Source organism: Tupaia chinensis, unplaced genomic scaffold (genome assembly GCF_000334495.1).
Source record: "Tupaia chinensis unplaced genomic scaffold, TupChi_1.0 Scaffold145592_1, whole genome shotgun sequence".
NCBI lineage: Eukaryota > Metazoa > Chordata > Mammalia > Scandentia > Tupaiidae > Tupaia > Tupaia belangeri.
In genome coordinates, this window is record NW_006205449.1 from 783,653 (window position 1) to 790,163 (window position 6,511).

Genomic DNA, 6,511 nt, shown 5'->3' on the forward strand with positions numbered 1-6,511 from the left:
CGGGACTGGGTTTGTCCTGCGGAAGGGCTTTCCCCTCAGGAACCAGCAGCAACGGATGGGACACAAAGCACCACAGGCCGATATTGAGCCTCTCCCAGTAGTACGCAGCATCTTTAAAAAGGAATTTATAGTTTTATCAACTGTACGAGGGAGAAATGTTCACCTGTTGAAATATCCATTTTGTAGGCCAAATAATGTGATTGAATGTATAAAAGAAAATGAAATAAAACAAGAAAAAAAGAAATAAAACATAGTACTAAACATGAAAGAAAAAGGGCAGAAGTTTTAAAGAATTTGCTTGGGGTGGGGCTAGAATTTCCATCAGCAAGCTGAGTTTCCTATACAAAGGAATAGCATGAATCACAGTTGCGTTAAAGGAGAGTGTGACTTTTCTAAAACCTTACTGACTTTCTTCTATGCTTTGTCTTCCAGATTTAAGGATTTGGGTTTCCTTGTGAGTTGTTAATAGGTTCAGCAATTTGTTAATTTTTTTTAATTGAAACATAAACTTTTCTCCCTTCCTGACCCCTTTGCAACTGGAAAATATTTGTGAACATTCTTATTTTGTGACAGAATGGTTTTTGCATAAATTCAATAATACAATAGTATCTATTGCTTTTCATCAGAAATTGAATTCTTATGGAACTTTGTGCAAATAACAGTCCAAATTGAGATTAACCTAATTTTTTTTTTTTTGAGAGAGGTTTTTCACTATAGGGCAAGTGTGCTCACCAGACAGACAGAGAGAGACAGAGAGACAGAAAGCGAGAAATCACCCCCCAGAGGGGATGGCCACGCCGCATCCCTTCTCCTCCATTCTCCTCTCGGGATCTTGGGCACGCACGCACACGTGCCCGGTGTGGGTTTTAAGTCGACGTGAACCACGGTCGACTACGTGGGAGTCCAGCAACATAGCCATTATGCTAACTGTTGGTTCCCCCTAATTTTTTTTTTTCAAACAAGTTAGTTATACCTCTCTTTGGTAAAAGGGGGAATGAAAATAGAAAAAAATGTTTCAGAAGAAAATTACAGTGCACTTGTCACTAGATTCTAGCTTTGTCCATATATTTAGTTTAAGATATTTTGTGAATGGTGAGCAGCAGTTAGCATAATGGCTATGTTGCTGGACTCCTACATAGTCGACCGCGGTTCGAGTCACAGACCTGGTGGCTTAAACTCACGCCGGGCGTGTGTGTGTGTGTGTGTGCGCCCAAGATCCCAAGAGGAGAATTTTGTGAATCAATAAAATGTGAAAAAAAGTTTAGTATGGAAGAGAAGGAGGGGAAAAGGGAAGAAACAAGTAGAAGTATGCTTAAATGACAAAAAATGAGAAGCTATTGCTGATTATAATGTATTTAGTAATATCTATGTCTTGACTGACATGAATGGTATTTGCACTGGACAAAAAGTTGTGAACTATAAAGACATGTGATTAAATGTAAATAAATATATTTTTGAAAAGTAAAAAAATAAAAAAGATCTTTTAAACTATTTTTAAGTGTTGAGATACATTTAATCTGCTTACATCCTACACTGAAATCGAATGTTAGGGAAACAAGCAGAGGGGTTGTTTGAGAGGAGTCTCTTCTAGCAAGAGTAAGCCTCATGAAGTCACACTGCAGCAGCCTCCCTCAAGGTGCGCAGGTGACAGCACCAAAGGCCACTTCCTCAGAAACCTCTCCACTCACAGGTGGGCTGCAGGTCAGCAGCACCGGCTTCACCTAGGAGCTGATCGGAAGCACAGGACCCCAGCCCCGTTACTCATGTAACTGAAAAAACACATGAAAAAAAACACATGAAATTCTTCCAAACACTGCTCCAACCTGAATAAGAGAAGTCTGGCTCTAGTCATCTTTTAATAATACTACTAAAATTTGTGGTCCACATATGATTTAGAGCATCCCTCCCAGGATCCTTGAACACAAGAATACCATGAAATCTCATCTTGCCCCATCGCAAATGCTCTTGGACTGATTAAAGATTCATTAAACTTCTTTTACCACTCTTAACTGCTTTCTCAAATGGTATTGGAGAAGCTGCTAGGATAGCGGAGAGGTGGGAAAGCTCCCAGCCCACATGTACTCCTCTCCTGTGGGAGACCCCAGCTAATGCTAACATGGACAGGTGGGAGGGGAAGCACCGCACAGTTAACCAGTCTGACTCCAGCAACCAGTGGGGGCCACTCACTCGCAGCCCCGTCCACATTCCGTCAGTTGATGTCCTTTAGGAATTGCGCCTGGAGCCACTCAGAAACAACCACGTGGCCTACACTGCCGCTCTTGTCTAAGAGGGCAGTCCTAATATTTGAAACCCCACCAGCTTTGGCATCGCTCATCCTGAAAATCAATCTTCAGCCTGATTCTTCACACGGTACGTCCATGTTTTTTATGCAGGAAAGGAGAGAAAACTTACAATTCTCACACACACAAATAACAAAGGAGGGCTTCTCATCCCAGTTATAATAAATGAGCTTTTCAATTCACAGCGCACTTTCTCCAAAATAATGAGCTGTTTAATACAGAGAGCCCAAAATGGTGGCTGATAAATCAATGCACTGGAGGAGGATACTCGAAGCAACAGAAGAGAGAAGAAAGGACAGTGAGCCGAATACCAGTCTCTGAGGCTCAGAGAGGCCTGAATTGCTCACTGCTACAAATCACGGGCACAGACTGGAAAATGACCAGTGGCATTTTCATTTCTTTATTGTGGATGAACGTGACATTTTTAGGACTGGACCCATGTGGAAGGCTGGACGCGAGCAACTGGGCCTGGTACTACCATGCATTTTGCAGTTGACATTAGGGTCAAGGCTTCTTGGTGGCACCAGTACCAAACTAATTCTTGCCTAAATATTCCTAAGATTAAGAGAAAGTCCCTGGTACTGTCTGAACTTGTCCTTACACAGCAAAGGAGGCTCCCAGGATGTCTGCTAGTCACGACTTGGAGCCATTTCCATGTGACAAGCCACCTCAGGCATCCTGGCAAGTTCAGAGCTCAGAGTTTAGGGACATAGGGGACATAGAGAAGGACTCCCCATTTTTGTCAGAGTCCATATTCGTAACCCTGAGGAAGACTCTGACTGGATGCCATGACCACCATCTCCCAGATCTCCCCAGGGCTGGATTTTCCTGTAGCTAGTGGCTGTGGCTTTTCAATGCAGTTTATTTTATCTCGGTTGTTTATGTTGCCTGCCTCAGAGCTGCAGTTAAGATGGCTTCCTCAAAGCCTCCGGATTGGTGACAGTAGGGGACAGCAGGGCACAGTGCAAGCCCGAATTCTCTCCCTTTCTGTCCTAAGGGTAGGTCTCCCTTCCTCCCAGGTCCCACTGCACTCAGTGCAGGACTCCGATTGGAAGTGCCACCTTCTGACCAGCTCCTTGCCTTTTCCGATATCAAACACAAGTGTCTAGGGGTTGATGTGGGAGCTGGCAAACACAGGAGCGTTTCAGGCGGGTCAAGATGATATCAAGGACACAGAATTATTGGCAGTGCCCTTGGCATCCCACACCCGCTTTGAGATTCATTGCCTATTACGAACTGGAGCCCTCGGCTGGCACGTGGCCATTCCAGAGCGGCAGGTGTGCAAGACGCTCATCTAAGTCACTGCAGCAATCAGGGCAGGGCCGTCGGGACCTGGTTGGGGAGGCACACGGAGGGCACAGTTGTCACCCCAGGGAAGGGCCCACACCTCCACCTGCCACGCTGGTTGAGATATCACGTAGCAGCTGCAGCTGTCCAAGGGCTGCCGAGAGGAAGACGGTGCACCTGTTTGCAGCCTGCTTCATTATCATCAATATCCGTGCAGTCATTAAAGGCAAAGAATTGATAAAATGCAGCTGCCTGGGGAGCATGCGCCTCCTTTTGATATTGGGACTCATTTGAGATTATTAGAAGCCAGCCGCCAACACAAGGACCTCCCAAAGAAAGTTCCTGGTCATCTCACGTGGCCAGAACCCTCAGTTCACTCTGAGCTCATTTTATTTGACACTATTGTTTTTTGAAAATCCTATTGTTTCCCCATGGTTGCTTGGAAAGTCATGCCAGTTCGTGGGTGACGGATGAGTCTGTGTTTCTTTAACTGTGCTCCCTCCCTACCGGGTTCTGTCACCTTTGCGAGGCGATCAAAGCCGAGGAGCTGGAGTTGCCAGGAAGGCCCGCGGGTGAGAAATGGTCACGCTCCCAGGGCTCTGACACCGCGTTGCTCCTTCTGTGCGGTTGGCGGCCTCGCCTGCACACCCTCGGCTGCAGCCGACCAGCACCAGCTCACACCGCAGGGCCAGCCAGTTCCTTCCACCTCTCCCATTCGTCAACCTGGATGCCGAGGGGGCACGTGTGGCCCTTGCAGGAGCGTTGGCTAAAGGAACTCTTCGCAGAATTCTGGGCCTGCCTGCTTCAAGACAAGAGAGAACAGCACACAAAATGATTATCAGCTGGACGAAAGTCTATTAATCAGCCAGGCAGAAGATGGCAAAGCACATGAGACAAGGGGGAGGCAGACAGTGCCCGGTGCCAGGCGAGCCTCCTGTTCAAGGCCACGTCCAAGGCTGGCCTGTGAGTGTGACAGATCCACCCTCGAAACGCCAACCTGGAAAGTGGGGGCTTTCCCCTTTCTGGTCTGGAGTAACCATAGGGTGACCGCCGCCACCCCTTCCTCCAAACACCCCCTTGTCTCCTTCCTGGAGGGTGGATCCATAGTGTGGACAGGGGGAAGAGGGTCGACCCGGAGATAGAGTTGTGTCCTTGCATTCACAATATCAGGCTACAGGAAGGCACCTCCGTGGCTCTTCCACCCCCAAAACAAACCCAGCAAGGAGCCTTTGCAGCCTGTCTGCATAAAAGCCAAACAGACTCGTCAAATCCCAAGACCAGGCGACAGGGATGGAGAGCTGGCTTTCTAGTGGCAACAAATAGACGTCCTGACAAACCGTGTTAATGATTGACTGGAGTTTCCCCCTCTTTGTAGCAAGAGGGAAGGTCTGTGAAGTTCCTAGTCAAAATGGCTCATGAATGGGTAATCACAACAACCTAACAGCCTTTTGATTCCCTGACAGATCCGTGGAATGTGTGAAGTTGGCATGATTGATGGCTGTTGGCTGACAGTGGGTTTTACGGAAAAATGAGTGGCGTCCCAGACGGCAGCGGCTGAACGCGCCAATGAAGCCCTACCCAAGAGGTGTACCCACGCCGCGGGGAAAGAGCCTCACTTGCAGAACTGCTCCAAGCAGACCCATGCTAGAACCACAGAGAGGCAAGGTTACTCCATGAGCCATCGGGGTGGACAGACATGGCCCCCGGCTTCCCCTTGCCCTCTCAGCTTCCGGGAGGAACACTGGATGTCATCGCCACGATTTTGCCATGGGGAGGGAGGACCTCAGTGTGCTTACTGCAGTGAGGCCCAGAACTCCAACTCTAAATTCAGAGCACACTAAGTTCTGTGTGATCTGAAAATATTCAGATCAGGAAAATATTCAGATCCATCAACAGCCCCAGTGAAAAATAAGACCCTGGGGCTAGCCAGGGGCCTATCGGTTAAAGCAACTGGATCCCACAGGGACAACTGTGTGGTTCGAGTCCTGGACCCAGAGGCTTAAAAATACACACTGGATGTGTATGTGTGAGTGTATGCGTGTGCATGTGTGTGTCCAAAATCCTGAAAGGAGAAAGTTTCTTTCGTTTCGGAGAAGGAATTGCAGTGGCGATGTCTCACTTTCCCTCTCTCTCTGTATCTCTCTCCAGAGCACACATGCCCTCTTGCAAAATTAAAAACAAGAAAAAGAAAGAAAGAAAGAAAGAAAAATACAAGGCCCAGTGCCTGCAAGACCACAGCCGGCAGGAGGAGAAAGCAGGTATTGCGGGGTGGAGCTGAACTCACTCTCCCCTCGGGAAAGAGGTGTGGCTAGAGGCCCGCAATGCTCAAGGCAAGGCCGCTCGTAAATCAAGCTGGATTTAGGGGACACGCAGTTATTTGGGAAGCCAGTGGGCAGGGGCCAGGTAGAGATGGCAGAGGGAGCCAGTCCAGGACAGAGCTCCCCTGTAGGCCTGGAGCAGGTAGGTATGCAGGGCCTGGGCTGCAGAGCCAGAGTCCATCCTGTGTGCAGAGGGTGGGGCCCTCAAAGTGTGACCGCCAACCGCAGGGTAAGGATGACACAGCAATTCTCAGTTGTGGAGCAGGCCAGAGGACCACTGCATGGGGTTCCCCATCTCTGTGGACACTGGTCCCCAGACAGTGGTCAGAAAGCTGGCCAGGCCCAGCATGGGCCTGGAGCCCTTGGCTATGCCAGCATGATGGAGTCCCATCACCGAAACTGTGACCGAGGACATGGGTGTAAAGACTCAGACGGAGGTCCAGGAACCAAAGAACCCAGGCTGGAAACTAGTGCTCCCGGTGCTGGGCGTATTCAGGAGCTGAGCAGGGCGGCTCGCCTTCACAGCCTGCAAAGCCAGGGGACATCACGCCACCGACAGCTCCTACATCAATGGGGTTTAGTCACTTCACCAATGGTAAGGATTTC

The 6,511-nt window shown here is 48.7% G+C and overlaps 1 long non-coding RNA gene across 2 annotated transcripts in view; it reads right to left on the reverse strand.

The window, feature by feature from the left end:
- Nucleotides 1-6,511, reverse strand: part of LOC102488118 (uncharacterized) — a 65,698-nt gene that overhangs the window by 25,325 nt on the left and 33,862 nt on the right. The window contains exon 1 of one of the 2 annotated variants that reach the window (XR_001369720.2): nt 4,108-4,375. The exons of the other annotated variant lie outside the window; for it this stretch is intronic. This is a non-coding gene — a long non-coding RNA (uncharacterized LOC102488118). Of the gene's footprint in view, nt 1-4,107; nt 4,376-6,511 lie in introns of those variants that run through there. 2 annotated transcript variants of the gene reach the window in all.